The 16,866-nt window shown below is 35.8% G+C and overlaps 1 protein-coding gene across 3 annotated transcripts in view; it reads right to left on the bottom strand.

Moving 5' to 3' along the window:
- Window positions 1–16,866, bottom strand: part of Ih (hyperpolarization activated cyclic nucleotide gated potassium channel Ih) — a 311,031-nt gene that overhangs the window by 133,542 nt on the left and 160,623 nt on the right. The gene's annotated exons all lie outside the window — the stretch shown is intronic.

Genomic DNA, 16,866 nt, shown 5'->3' with positions numbered 1-16,866 from the left:
AGATTATTTTTGTTTGGGTGAAACTAAACAAGCTAATTTTGTCACTTTTGTAACTTCCCATCTAACATTATTACCTTGAAACTACGGAACATTAGCTAATTATATTAAAGTTAAATATTAGAATAACGTAAATTATTAATGGGGAAAAACAGTATACATTCAAAACAATATTTTGAAATTAAAATGAATTCGTTCCGAGACGAAGTGAGTTGGTACTATCGTCCTTGAGATTAGTGACGTACTTTGTAGAAGAAGAAGAAGTAAAAAGTTATAAACAACAGATTACCAGTGGCGGATCCTCCTGTAATTTGAAAGTCAACGTAGAAAATTTTCACTTTTGGACTTTAACCTTATAGAAAAAGTTTTCAGATCAAACCTCGATATTATAGGATTTAGTGTAAAACAGGAGGATCAATAAAAATTTAGCAAAATGCCTTTTTGATGCCACCCGATAAACATTTGGTGTAATCCGCCATTTCGTGGAACAGGAATAATATAGCGGCTGAAATCCAGTTATAAAGGGAATCGACAGCCGAGCTTGTAAACTTTCGGAGGTGGAAGCCCTTGGTACCTGAAACCTAGTCACTGTTTTTAAGAGAATTTGCTGCCATTCAGGTAACATAATTTAATATCTTTATTCGTCCAAGATTGAAGCTGCCAACTTAAGATGGCGCCTCGTAGGCTACAACCATAACATCACCATAGCAACCCACTAGTATGAACATTAACTGTTATGATAAAAACCAGTTCAATTAAATATGCAAGTGTTTTACATTACAATGTATAGTTAAATCAGTGTTGCGTCACGCATCTTACGCATTTCCTATACATCTCTCCACTAGAATGAAATTTAATAATACTTGATTATAATAGCAGTCTGTCAACTTCAATCAAAATTTGTTTCGTTGTTCGTATTATCATTAGCCATGATCACTGTGAATGATATTACCGTTACATCTCGGAAACAGCTTTCATCACGTAAATGTCTAGGTCAACAGTAACTTTACGTGTTTATTTAAAGGGGAGTTCAGTTTTGGTTTGTTGCTCTTCATGTATTAAGACTGACTCATTATTTAGATTAGGTCGATTAATGGTGCTGATCTGAATATAAATAATTGTTACTGTGAAAAGCAAGTTGTGATAAACATTTGCAAATGCGTTCTCTCGATGTCAGATATTTCATTTATAGTTTTTTTTTTGTAGTTGCATGTCATTTGTAGATAGTTCATAAATCATCATCGCGAAGTAGTTGTAGTGTATTTTAGTGTATGGCTGGATTAGTATATGCTCCTGCTCCTGCTTTGAAACGAATTGATAAATATGGCAAGCAGTTTGTAGCAATGCGTACCGCTAATACACTTCCTGCATACCTGGCTAGTGGTTAGGTTTGGTGGGATTCAATCATTGTTTTGAGACGCATATTAAAATGATTATAAAGCTATTGGATTGGATCAGCCCATATCAATTTTATGACGTACATGCATATGTAATGTGTTTAGTCAGTCTTATTAATATTCCGTAGATGGCCACTTACCATATTATAACTAACAAAACTCCAATGTGTGTGATCTAGCTAAAGAAATGAAAGTAAAATATTGTAGTATTTCTAAATTTATTAAGTCTTTGGAATACATTCAAATCATGAAAATATGATCCTGTATAGACTGAAGTCAGTGATACGATCATAGTTAATTTCTGCTGAAGCTATTAGGAGTTCTCGTTGTATTTTTGGTTTATAGCATTGATATTATCTGGAACAATAAAAGTAATTTTGTTCAAATTGACATTATTTATTGAATGAGCGTGTTCTTGCATTAAAGGCATATATACATTTTTCCTTTCTCACGTAACTAATATACATTTGCAAACACCGAACTATGAAAATAAGATAAATAATTTCTTTGCAGATCTTACAGCTGGTATACAATTCTAGAAAGAACCTATAATTATTTTATAAAGAAATTGCGTTCTGGGTTAAATAGTTATCAATATGGATTTTTTTTTATTTTTTTTTCTTTCATGCATGGAAAGTAAGCGTTATAAAGAGGTTTCTTTATTCCTTCCGATATCGTGATTAATCATAATAAATAAATCGTCTTCTTTCTCCTATCTGTAAGGAGGAGAGGTACGTTTCAAACTCCCACACAAATGGACAAAGCTCCCACACACAGAAATTGTCACAACCGCCACACAAATGGACAAACTCCCACACAATCGGACAAATCTCCCATACTTTGAAATGATCCTGGTTGGACGTCTTGTAAGTTTCCCACGCTAAAAATAAAAACAAGTACAAGGGTGTTTTGATCGTTCGTGCATTTGGGAGATTTGTCCATTTGTATGGGAATTATGACCGATTGTGTGGCCATTTTGACATTTCTTGAGTGTGGGAGTTTTGTCCATTTGTGTGGTGGTTGTGACAATTTCTGCGTGTGGGAGTTCTGTCCATTTGTGTGGCAGATTTGTCCATTTATGTGGGGATTGTGACCGTTTCTATGTGTGGTGTTATTGTCCATTTGTGTGGGAATTATGACCTTTGAGAGCTATGACCGCTTACCTGTGTGTGAGTTTCGGCTGTGGGAGTTATGACCGTTCGTGCATTTGGGAGATTGTGCATTTGTGTGGGAGTTATGCCCGATTGTGTGGGCGTTTTGACATTTTCTGGGTGTGGGAGTTTTGATCTGCAAACTCATCAGGCTTTTGCACGTGGGTCCAGCAGTGGTATCATCGCAAAAGTACGAGTGGCGTACAATAATGATTTACACTTTCTTTCGTCGTTCCAGATGCAACGAACCACTGAAGTTGGGAAGGGAGCCACAAGCACGTAGGACCTTCATCTACCAATTGAGAACGTCACTGGCACCAGGGACGACAGCGGCGCCCTGTTCAGCCCATTTTAAAACCCTGTAAGTGTTACTAGCGGACAACATGGAAAGTGACTATAGAGGAAGCACTTGATGTCATGGTACCTGTGGAAAGAGGGCGTGGTCGCTACTGAAATCCACATCGAGTTGTGACAGTGTGGAAAGAACATGTACCGTCCCAGGTCCTACAACTGGGTAAAGGTTGGAAAGTGGGTAGCACCTTGACAAAATAGAGGAGAAGTTCTGAAATGAAAGGAAAGTTACAGTGACAATACCAGCCGTCATCGCCGTGGTAGAGAAGATAATTCAGGAAAACAAATGCATCAATCATATTTTCTGAAAAGTAGGCATTCACAGGACTAACCACAAACAGCTTGCAGCGCATCATGCACAACCACTTACAGTTGGGTTCCAAAACTCTTGTCTCCAGAGCAAAAACAATGTCGTGTTGATGTATGCAGGTAACTTTTGCAAAACCGTGATTATGATCCCGAAGATTTCATGTGTAGGTTTTTGACTGGTGATGAGACCATGAACCGATGATGAAGCAGCAATGAATGCAGTGGAAACATCATGACAGCCCACCACCAAAGAAATGTCGAATAATACCTTCAACTGAGAAGCGTATGGCTACAGTGTTCTACGAAAGACATTATCCTGGCTGGAAGATGTAGCCACGATTAACAGTGCAGCGTATGTGGAGACTCTCAAAAGATTACGACGTGCCATCCAAAGGAAGCTGTCAGGAAAATGGGCGAAAGGAATGCTTCTGCAACATGATAATACACGTTCTCACACCAGCTGAGAAACCACTGTTGGCATTGATCAACTAAGGTTTACAGTGCTGCCGCACCTTTCCTACTCCTCGTACTCGGATGCAAGCGATTGCCACTTGTTCGTGGCAATGAAAAACGTCTGCGATTTGCAGTTGCTTATGAACTTGAACAAAGTATTCAAACATGGGTTCTTGGGATTAAAAAAAAAAGGTTCCAGGATGGGCTTCTAAAGCTGAGATATCGCTGACAAAAGTGTATAAAGATAAAAGGAGACATATTGAGAAGGTGGACACAGGTGCTGTGTAATCTGCATGAATATGTCTGAAAAAATAAGAAGTGTAAATCATTATAGAAGATCCTCGTAGTAACTATTTTTCGCAGTAACCCCAGAGAACTACTGCATGTGAGAACTACTGCACATATATGCACACTACGAAATAATGCTGTTACTATTGAACTAACTTTGTGGAAATACGTATAAAGAAAATTTGTCATATAACACTCAGAAAACTCTTTTGTGTCATCTACAAACTACTTGGATCAGAACGAGGGCAAGTAGATGCCCCCAAACGACCCTTCAGAAGACAGGAGAAAGTACGATGCACACATCTAAAAAGAATTTTAATTATTAATGCGAACCTTATAATTATTAATGCGAACTTGTATTCTCATCTAGCACATAGATTATTATACCTGTCAAACACGCATTTCCTGATTAGATTGCTTTAAACATGTCAGCTAGACCCTTTCATCTTGAAGAAGTATAATAAGGGTGCTAATGGTGGTAATAACGGTAACTGTTAAGCCAGGGATGCAAATAACCACTCGCCCGGGGCGAGTGGTTCATCGGTGCGGGCGAGTTTTTAACATCAATATTGCAATACCGAAGGTAAGTAAATGATTTCTATTGTGAGATATGGTCTAGTAGTGTTTTCTTGGGCTAGTAAAATATTGTTGCTTATTTGGATTCCTGTGTTAAGCGGAGAACTGTTTAATATCTGTTGTGAAAAATTGGACAACGTGGTTTACTTTTAGTAAGCAAGGAATCCACAAGATATTTAAGGGTAATAATTATTATTTTTTTAATTATTACAAAAACTTACAAAAATGTGTATGTTGTACGATTTTTAAAATGATGATTATACGAGCAAAACATTCAAACTATCCTCGTATGCTTTATATATTAAACATTTTGATCACACAATGAAAGTGTATCTTTGTGTTATTTTACTAATTGGCGTAATATATTTGAGAAGACATTATTAGTGACAGAAAAGATTATAGAAAATAAAAAAAAGGTGAGAGCAAGAAGGTGAAAATTATTTTTAAAAAATCACGGGAAGATCTTAAATTGTACCAAGTGACTATTTGTCGATTTTTGTTTCATTTTACCCAATTATCTCACATTTGAGCAAATGGGCTATCTTCGGCGGGACAGGAATCCCCATTTAGCCGCCGAATCCGTTTTCGTCGAGAATTGCAGTGTGTCCGTAAATTTGTGCAACCCAAAGTTTGATTGCATATACGAACGATAATGACCTGAGACTTGAAACAAATGTAAACGTGTTCTATGTAGATATTTTGGAGATCATGACCGATGTTGGAATGACCGACGATGGAATGTGTTTTTTTGTGTAGTAACGAAAGAAAGTATTGAAAGTGTAAAATAAAAAATGTACAAAGTGAAGAAAATCAAAATTCAGTTGCAGAAAACTGATTTCCTGCGGATTCATCTCTGTGTATATGTGCAGTATGCATCAACGTTTATCCATTGGTGCGAAAATATGATAAAGTTGATGCAGTGTTGCCATGTAAAAAGGCTATTTAATTCAAGTACGTGAAATGGATGTTTTTTTGACAGAAATGTACTCCCCCTACAAACACTGTTGTCGTAAAATTACTGCAATAGGTGTGTTTTAGGTTAATTAATGGCAAGCAATGAGAATTTGTTCATAATTGATAACCTGAGTTTTTATGCAAAAATTTGTAATAAAAAATACTCACCTACAGCTGGCAACCCTGGAACCCGCGTGGAGTATAGGAGGAGGATACAGTTTGACATATGAAAATTCTATTGGAAACAATTTTTAAAAAGTGTCAAACTATTTTACATGAGAAAATGGCTCACAAGTATATGGATTCTGCTTACTCTAATACGGATGTGCATACACATTTATGATTTTATTCATATAACAAAAGGCAAAGAATAAGAACACGTCATGACGCTGTTTCGTCGCGTTCGGATTATACCGGGTTTGTCCGGGTTATAGGTCATCTAGGTTACATATCACGAAGTTCGTGACCCGTTTCATCCCTGAATCATTCATGATAACCAATCGGTTATTTGAATACTTAAGAGGCATATTAAAAATTGAGAAAGTAGTAAAGCATAGTCCACCACAAAGTCCACACGGCGCCATCTGGGATCGAACCAGAGACCCCAAGCACCGGAGGTGAACGCTCTACCACTGAGCCACCGTGTCACCACTAGAAAGATAAAGAGTTGCAGCAAGAATAAATAACAATATTACAGGTACAGCGAAAATAAATTAATAAATATAAGCTAACAAATCAGTGAATAGAATAACAACAAAAAAGTAAAACGAAAATAAAATCCAGCAAAGTTATAAGATAGAGAAGAAAATAAAAGCGAATGTATTTGGCTAACAAAAATTACGTCGAAAATAAGAAAAATAGGTTGTCAAAAGGAAAAGCCCAAAGGCAGAGAAATTCAGAAAGAGAAGTTGTGGAAAAGAAACTACAAAGTAGAAATGACAATTACCAACATAACACTATAACATCATTAGATGTATCTCAAATCTCAATGAGAATGTAAACCTTTACACGTGAAACAACAAACACTATTTACTAATTAAATTTGTAGACGGATAATATGGTTGTCATTTGAGCTTAAGTGTTTAATCGATGTGACAAAGGATGAAATGCATACAGATACAATTCACACACGCAAAGGAACTCTTCACTTGAAGAGGTAGCGTTGGTTGATGTTGTTTGAACAACAAATGAAGCTATTTAAACAGTGAAGGGCTCTCCAAAATGAATATTATCCACATATTAATTATGAAATGTATTCTTATCTAAGTAGAGAAACAAACCCGTGAAATTAATTTGAATAAGTAATAGACATTTTGAATGCTATTTTATACACGACATCGTATAAGTAGCTTTCAATCTAATTAGATAAATTTCTCTACTTTAAATGAATAAGTATTAAATACAAACATGTAAAAAATTGATTAAACAAAGATTTTTGTGACTTGCAAAAAGTTCAATGCGTGGAAAGGTGTTCCAGTGTACGAACAGAAGAAAAGATACATGAACGTCAATACAGAATGTTCACAATGGTAACGTAATGTGGCGAAAGTGCTTCTTCATCTTCTTCAGTGTACCAAGTGGGAACTGTTTATGAGCGGTAATTGTACTCATCCATGCTATTGGTGCTACCTGAAGTCATGCGTCAAATTCAGCAATTATACCTTTCTGTGATATGGAGAACGATTGGTCAAATGGAGGTAGGCTAGACAGAGACAAAATTATCCAGAGCTATGAATGCCTTTAAAAGTATAGTGTCACGGTTATGGAATCAATCCCAAGGAACAAATGTTGTGGCGCACAAATCTGTGCAAGATCGTGCAAGAGTTACAAATCCATACAAGACCATTATCAAGTTCTAACTAAAAACCGCTATATCACCTTACCAGCACGTCAATGCTTTCAGGGTTCTCTGTTTCCACCGACTCTGCGTAGTACCGACTTCTACATTGTTAAGGATGGTTGTCTGACCACTCGAGCTTACAGAAGTGAGGATCTGAAGACGTATGTAGCAGTTTAGAGTCGATAGATCATTTATTATCCACTACTTTAACAGCTTAACAACTTTAACAGGTGTACGCTGGCACAAATTCACATTTTATGATAAAGTTACGGCTTTTCGTTTGGTTCATGGTTTTGCTTATATCTTATTGTTGCCAACATGTTGATTTCGTAATATTTTGTGTTCGACAAGTTGGTTTTCGTTCGTAAATACTCTATTTGCCCTTCTAATTTTGACCACGAAAATATTAGGTTTACTTAAAAGGCACATGGTTAATATTACAGTAGTATTAACAACAGTTAAATTACGTGTTTGGAATAATAGGCACAAATTCGTGATACTGAAATAGAACCTAGCAAGGTAAAATTTACCAGGTATTACTCTAAATAAAACAAACGATAAGATCACTTTACATGCCATACAAATTCCCAGAAGACGGCCAATTTCGACCTGTGAGTGTGGGACAGATGAATGAATTACTTAACCACATCACCAAAAATTGTCGGATAAGTAGAAGAAGCGAATTTTGTACGATAAAGCTCTGTCTTGGAATAAGAGATTACTCGATGAGTGAGATTCTATATTCAAAGAAAATGAATTTCAATATTACATAGTAAATAGGCTAGTTCGATATTCTGAAAACATTTTAAAGAAAATCAGGAAGTACTTATATCTAGTTAAATGTAAATTACGTAGGAAACGTGTTTCGCATTACATTTTAATGCCACAGGTAAATTAAGTAAATTTTGGTACTTATCAGAACTACATAAATATAATCTGAAAGACGGGTTATTTTTTGTATATGGCATTTTAAATGATTTAGTTGACGTAAAATCAGAAGAAGTGAAAGATACCAAATAAATATATCGTAAAACTTTTAATATAATTTGAAATATACTAACAAAAGTGTACTTATATGTAAAATACAGTATAAATATGTCTCTCATTTGACTGACTGTCTCAAGTGACTGAAGGAAAGCTAATATTATGTGAAAACAATGAAAATCGGGGGTTTCTTAGGATTTTCTTAATTGGTAGAATGTTCAACAAATAAACAAAATTTGTATAATATTTCGATTAATTAAAAGGAATCAGGAAAAGAATTTTCAATAATAAGTTTTTATAAATACAATAAAAGTTTAAAATGAGTTTGAATAATTTAAACTATAAATCATAAAGGATGCCATTTTGTAATTAATACCTTGTTAATCTACTAGTAAACGTCATTAATATAAAATATAACTTAGAAACAAGAAGAATTTCAACCGCGTCTACGTAGGGCTATCAACTAAAAAGAGAAAATACCAACATGTTGTGATATAATTTTATGCACATAAACATTCAAGAAACAATATTGTCAGAGTACTGTATTCCTACAGGTTTTCTCTATAGGTAAATTGAGATACGATATTCCTGATCAAACTAGAAATTTAATCTACTCTGATACCACAGTGTTCATAGAAAGGGGATAAAGTAAAGGTGGTTCACTTTGGCTCTCAATCTTTTACGAGCTATGTAAGCGGTACTGGGATATTGTTAATGATGTGGTTTCAACACGTTATCTGCTCTACTTGAGGGAATTTCGGGTAGACACAGTCATTGAATAATTGCGGATCAGATGTGTTCAATAAGTGAGGTAAACGTATGGGCCAGGGAATCAATGTGAAACGATACCCATCCAGAAATTGTCAGGTTTTGTATGTCGCATGCAGTTGCACATTTATTCTGTTTCAAAATGATCACACCTAGAAGTAGAATCACAATATACTCCAACATCTCCGCCATGGAACGGTTGCTGATGAATGTCACATTAATGCTTATGAGATGCAAATAGAAATGGAATCGAATAACGTTACATACCATAATGAATGGTGCCTGACCGATATGGCGATACGGAAAACATGCTATTGGCACCGCTAAGCACAGATGACCATGTTATTGCAACAGACAGAAGCAAAATTACTGGTAGAAGAAACGCGCGACTTCTCCAACACAATTCAAGCCTCAGACGTCTATGGCGTAGAGTCAAAAGGAACTTACATTAAAGTTAGCGTAAAACGGTTACTTTGCACATCAAGGGTCATTTTGCACAAAATATGAAAAGAGTTGCACAGTCCTGACAGTAAAACCATGAACTGTAAAGAGTAAGTTTCAACTGCTACCGTAAGATAGAACATATAACTGTATTTTGGCTATAATATTAGCGGTTAGCTTCAGTTCTAATTACCATGAGGGTTTGTTGTTGTAGAAGTATGAAAAGCAGTCATTGTAAAGGCCGACAAATTTTGAAAGATATTACCTACAAGAATTTCCCACAAAGTTAAGTCAGTTTCGTAGAATACTACTGTGTATAATGGGACTTTGAAACAATCGTTGAAATTGAAGTGTGAAACGTTTTAAAGTCATAAAAAGATAAAACTGGGAGAAGGCGGTTTAAGCCCATAATGGGGGTTACTTTGCACCAGTCCAAAGTAACCCCTTAGATAAGAAATTACTACTGCTGGTTCCTTCTGCCTTCTAATTTTATGTCAAGTTCATATTTAGGAAGGTGCCGAAATGGATTTCTTGTTGGAAAATAAATTATGAACAGTGACAGATCCAGAAAAATTTTTTTTGAGAGGGGCTTCACTCGGAGAACCTTAGCTTTTTTAAAAAAATACTAGACTTTTGTGTGTGTATGGGGGGGGGAGGTTGAAGCTTATATGCATGGGAATGACTAACATTAGATTTTTATTTAAAAAAGAAATCATGCAATTTGGGAGGGCTTCAGTCTGAAAATCCCAAAGCCCGTAAATATTCCACTAATTACATTTGGGATGATATTCTCGGACATAAAGAGCAACAAAGGCAAATCAGTCCACGGGGATTTTTTTCTGTTTCTGAGTTGGCATCTTTGTCGGACATACGCTAAACTATCAAAATGTGGTTCCTGTTCCGGTATCAGAAAATACATATTTTTTATTTCAAATATCGAAAGTTCATACTAAGTACTGGTATCAGTACCATCATTCTAATATCAACATTTGTAGACTGCATGCAGTTTTGTGTAGGAAGTGAAATGTATAAATACTGAAGCAAAAATATTGCACAGAAACATTATGTTGGTATGTTGAACATACTTTTTTTGGTTACTTTGCACCAAAGTTTAAATTTCAGTAAGTATGATCATACTAAATGTTTACTAATGTACTTACATGAATATTTGCCCTATATAGCTAGCTATTATATGTTTAAAATACAGCGTTCTAAATCATTACGTTTGTAAGTTACATGCGATTTTCTTTAAATTTTTTTAATTCTGGTGTAACATAACCCCGTCTTACGGTACTGAAATCAACTACGAATGAGCTAATCATCTATAACACATCTCCTTCAAATTAATGGAATAATAGTTTCATACTTTAATCCTATCAGAAAATACTGAAGGCGAATTCATACATAACTGCAGCTCATTTGAAATTTATTTGTTTAGAATTTTGTATATAAGTACACCGGACAAACAATTAGTCACCACGTCTATAGCTAACTACATTTGGTCCGTTTCTGTTGCTATAGATTGCGCTTCATTCGTAGCACGTGACTAACCAATCATCGCTGACGCGTGACCATTGCAATTAAGTGGAGTAAGCGTACCAGTTAGTTGTATGGAAACAGCTTATCAAGGGAAGTCGAAGCAAACATGTAATTTAATGAAAAAAAGGGGGACATTGTATTTTTGCGTGCTCATAGGCACATGATAAAGGAACTTGACCCATTGTTTGGTATATCAAACCGGATACAAGGAATCTCCAATGCATTTACAAGGAATAGTCTACAATGCGTGCAAAATGATTGCAGCGCAGACTGAGTACGGACGAGTTTCACACTAATAAAGAAAAAAAAATGCGTCCATACCAGACCAAAACCTGCTGCAACCTATGAATGCAGGCTCAGTCCTACCATTTTCCAAACATTGAGAAGGGAATGTTATGCATTGGGCATTTGTAGACGAGCGCTACGAAAGACAGCACATCTTGCTACAGTGTATAAAGCTTCATGTGTTCAAAGGGCTCTAGAGAAGAGATACTACATTACACGAACTGGAAACATTAAAATTTTGTATGTATTCCAAAGATGCCAAGCGTTAAGTGCGGCGAAAGCGCAATGAAGTATTTTACTTATGGTATGTGAAGTATATGATTCAAGCTAGAGGAAGTTCTGAGATGGCGTGGGAGTAATTTCGTATCATAAGTTGGGCCCACTCCTGCAGATAAGTATGAACATGAATTAATATGATTATTTGGACATTCTCACTGACCGGATACTGCAGTTTTTCTAACATTATAATGATGAATATACAGTTTAAACTTCTGTCTTTCAGCTGCTGTGCCGAGATGACTCAAAGCGTTTGTAAATCGCAAAATTCTGTAGCACATTGTCTGATCTATAAAGTCCAGATTTAAGTAATTGAAAATCTATAGAACTATTTGATGCAGCAAGTGAAGTTAATTATTTATATTAATTATTTATACAGATTTCTCGGCATTAGCGGCATTCATGGCCTTAAGCCCGTCACTCACAAGGGATGACTATCTCGGAGAGCACACCATTCGGGGAGAGAGAAAGGAAGAGAGAAAGGAATCGACTTGGGACCTGTATGTTAGGTGCCATCCTGGCATTTGCAGGCAGAAATAACCTCAATCAGGATAGCTGACCTGAAAAAAGCTGTTACACATTTTCGATTGAGTCTCTCACCAGGAATCGAATCCGGAACCACTCACACAAAGGCGAGCACGTTAGAGACTACTCTACGCGAAGTTACACATGTGAAGTTCAGAAACAGATTTCTCTCATTGTGCTGAAATTACGGGATCTGATGAGCGAGTACACTCACATTGATCTTGCAATTGCAACACCTCATGAAGATAATCCAGATGTTTATCCAGGCAATGTTACCCGGTATAAGATATGTTCTAACAGCGTGAAATGGTAGTAGCCATGAGTACTCATCGGAAGTTTTGTAGGTGTTACATGTACTCAAAGTTTGCCATAGAAGGTAGTATGACTATTTATTGAATAATCTGTAAAAATACTTTAAACATAAATAAAGGCATGGTGGTATTGAAATGAAAATGAAATAAAATCTTTCAGTTTAACGTCCCACGATTATGTTCTTTAGGCTACGGGAGACGATAATCAAGGCAAGTGAAAGATGATGTAAGAATTGGTGGAATGAGAATGTGGAATGAAACGGGAGCAGCCCGAGAAAACTCACGAATACGATGTTGTCCAATACAAACTTAGTTGGCCGGTGATCAAAGTGAGGAGTTAAAAAGAGGATTTAAACATTTTCAGAAAATTGCGAGCATCGCAAAATCAGACTAAGAAAGCAATAAGATACCTCAAGTTTGAATTCATGTTTTAAAGGGAGATCTACTTAAACTGAAGTATGGAAAGGAATGGCAATATTTTTGAATTTTTAAGCGGGTTAGGAGTCCTTAAAAATGGTATATAAAGTGAAGCATATATAAAATATTTCGGATGAACTGTTTTATGCAGAGCAAATCGATATAAGAACGATTCTTAAAAGTAGGTGTGACAACTTTCGTCTATCACTTTCACACTAATACAAGAAACGCAAAAAAGACGTGTAAAACATCTTTGGGGTCTAAAATGTTATCTTGCTCTAAAATACAAGAAGCGAGGCTTTTAAGACAAAGATTTAGCAAAATGTCTCTTGGGAACATAGTGTTTAATGGAGAACATCCGTGACTACAAAACACAAGCTGGTTTAAAAACCTAGAAGAAAAGCTATTCATTCCTTGCACAAGCTTCCTGTTGGCGACAGCTACATCAATCTTATTGCTCGTTAATGGAGGCCAGATTCGAAATGAGCTGCTTGTCACAGGAGTGTGACATGGCTTCTGTCGCTGGCAAACGACTCGAAGGAAACAACACCAACTACCCTCACGACATGACGACTACTCTTTTGGTACAACGACTCGCTGACAGGAGAACACCACGTCAAGAATTAAATGTTCTCACACCACTCACTCACCTTTCCTCAACACAAGCGGAGTGGAAAAAATATCTTAGTGTTTCTTCAGGTAAAATGTTCATTGGCTGGTGTTACCAAAAGAAAACAAAGTTTCTATTTGTTTCTTACTGAGGGATTTTTGCATATTCGATTTGAATAGGTACTTTTGTTTAACTGTTAATACACACACACTAGAAGTTAACAATAGCAATTTTTGAGGTACACGTTTTATTTATAGAATACTAGTACTACTATGGTGTAGCACATTTCTTTCCTCAAATTTGAACAAAACATAATCTTTAACCTAACGTGCCGTCTTTGTGTTTTATATACAGTTTATACTGTTTACTATTTTCTTTTGCTGAAAACTCACCATAGAACAGTTCTTTCCTTCAAAAAAAGCTACAATAGAAAGTGACAGAAGCAAGTGAATTATGACGAAATAATCATGGAAAAATAAAAAGAAGTCAAAAGAAGTCCAGGAAAGCCTTTACAGGCTGTGTTTGCTACCACAAAGCTCATATGATCTGACATAGAATAAGATATCTTAGTTACCTTTATGCTTAGAGCACGCACGTTTGGCGCGGGAGACCCGAGTTCGATTTCCGGTGGAAGGTAATGTGGTTCACATCCCATGTAATCTGTAGGTTCAGGTCTCATATAGATTCGCTGCTGGAAAGAATGCTAAACTCCAAGACTTTATTTTTCAGAAGCAAGAACTTCATTTCATAACAGTCTGTAATTCTTACCTGTGGTGAAAATAAATCGTGATTTTTTTTTTTTTTGAAATTGGACAGAACTTCTACTAACAAGGTACATTCGCGAAGTGACCCCTCGGGATTCGTCTAAAATTTATTTAAATGTAAAGCTCACCGCGGCCCAAAGTGTATTGTACTAATTTTACCGGCCCATACGGGTAATTTGCATATTTATGGGCCTTCATATATCCGGAATTCATACACTACTATAACATTTGGTCACAAAATTGCTTTTAGTTTCTTTAGATGTAACTGAATATGAATTTGGGCGTATGCAAAACAAATTGGATCAAGTACTGCTTCTCTGACACGTATTATCCACACCAGCCGCCATCTTGGAGCCGCCATATTGGATTCAACTTTCGGTTATTCAAATGGGAATAGGTGCATGTGATACATCAAATTCATACAAAAGTTTCTCGGAAATTCATTGGTATAGTGAGCTTTACGGTAGCTTGTACCATTTGCAATATATTGCGTGTTAAATGTGAGGCACTTCACAAATTCAACCACTAAAAAGTTGTGCAGGGCCCCATATGTATATGTGATCTTTTACGTGATTTATTGTTGACGAAATGTTTTCTGAACGTACATACACATAGAAGTAAATAGGATATGGTAGATCTTCACCAAAATCTGGTCCTATCTAGATTTACATTAGGCATTTTGTTCGTAATGCAATACTTCCTTGTTCGTAGTATAACGTGGAAGTAATAACAATCACTCACAGAAATGTTGTAAGATTATGATACCAATGTTGTAGAGAGTTTGTTTATACCTACAATACTTTTCCAGTTAGAAATTGTTTTGATTTGTCAACATCAAAAACGTAAGCGTAACTGATATTACTCTGCATTGTCTATTCGCGAAGTGCCTAGAGGGATTTAATATGTAATATCTCGCAAATGGTACAAGCTACAGTAAAACTCACTACACCACTGAAATTCTGAGAAAATTTTATATGAATTTGATGTATCACATGTACCTATTCCCATTTGAAAAAAACGAAAGTTGAATTCAATATGGCGGATCCAAGATGGCGGCTGGTGTGGATAACACGTGTCAGAGAAGCAGTACTTGATCAAATTTGTTTTCCATATGCCCAAATTCATGTTCAGTTACATCTAAAGAAACTAAAAGCAATTTTGTAACCTAGCGTTATAGTAGTGTATGATTGAATTCCGGGTAAATGAAGGCTCATAAATATGTAAATTACCCATATGGGCCGCTAAAATTAGTACAATACACATTGAACCATGGAGAACTTTGCATTTAAATCAGTTTTACATGAATCCCGAGGGGACACTTCGCGAATGTACCTTGTAAGAGAAAAATACTCGAACTGTGAAATCAATACAAGTTTTGGAATATTTTTTCCAAAAACCAATGCCACCAATTAGATTTTTACATTACTCAATTTAATACTTTATTGAATTATATTGGTTGTGTTGCATAATGTTCTTTACCTGTAATGTTGACAGATTTTATCTTCTGAACAAAATTCTATAGGCACGTATTGCATTCGTAGTTCATAAAAACTTGTAGTGCCAACAAGAAGTAAGGTCATTTTATCATCAAAAAATATTCCATCAGCTTATTTTGTCAGAACTTCTTAGGAAATAACTACTAAGATGTATTTTTATATTTCATAATTAAATTCACAAAATTACAGCAGAATTAACCATCTCCAAACCGGTGAAGGAAGGTCAAATTGATTGATTGGCAAAATGTTGGCTATATTTAGACGCCAACTACATGTATAACGCAGTTCGTCCAGTGTTTACCTTATGCATACCACGGATAAAGAATGACAGACTTTACAAGCAACCTTGAGTTGGCGATCTAATGTGCGAAAAAGGACTCTCAACACTGGTACTTGCCGTTTTTAAAGTAATAATTACAAGTTAATATTAAATTTGATAAGAATTATTGAAAATTGATAAAAATGGTTTAACTCAATTAAGGTCGAGAAAGACAACGTTAAGGGAGCCACATAAAATATATGACAGATTGCCCTAAGAACAGATCTCTGCAAATAGCGAGCTATAAAATTGCATGCTTGAAATGGGGCTTACCGGAACATAATTGTACTTTAAAGGATGAGAAAGGAAAATAGTAATATTAATTTTGGTTTTGTGTTTGCTTCAAACAATACACTGTAAGACGAATGGTGCACCAAATGGAATGAATAAGGATGTCCATCTGGATAGGGCTAAAAGATGATTTAGCTCAAAGATACTCTGTAACTCTTTGCAAAAGGAGCCCTCATATTGAAGAACCTATAGACTTCAACTTGGATACCTGATCATAATCTTTACTTTCTCAACACAAAGTGCTGACTTTGACTTGACCTATATCTCAGAAAGCATTTATGCCACATTCATACATTTGCCATTCAAAACTAAAATCGTGTCGTATACAGAATTAAATCGTGTCTTATTTCTTTGTATGACGTGAAAAGAACTCAGCAACAATAACTATTCACAAGTTCAATCTGGATTTTTTTACTTAAAAATTTTTGTTAGAATTCAGTGGTATCGTTTTGAGCAATGAGCTGAGACATTCAGTAATGTGACAGAACTTGAACTTCAGAACATGGCCTGGAGTAGTTGAAAAA

The sequence above is a fragment of the Thermobia domestica genome, chromosome 2 (genome assembly GCF_964235325.1).
Source record: "Thermobia domestica chromosome 2, izTheDome1.hap1.1, whole genome shotgun sequence".
NCBI classification, from domain to species: domain Eukaryota; kingdom Metazoa; phylum Arthropoda; class Insecta; order Zygentoma; family Lepismatidae; genus Thermobia; species Thermobia domestica.
Note: the sequence above shows the minus strand (reverse complement) of the source record. Positions and strands in the feature narration are given on the sequence as shown.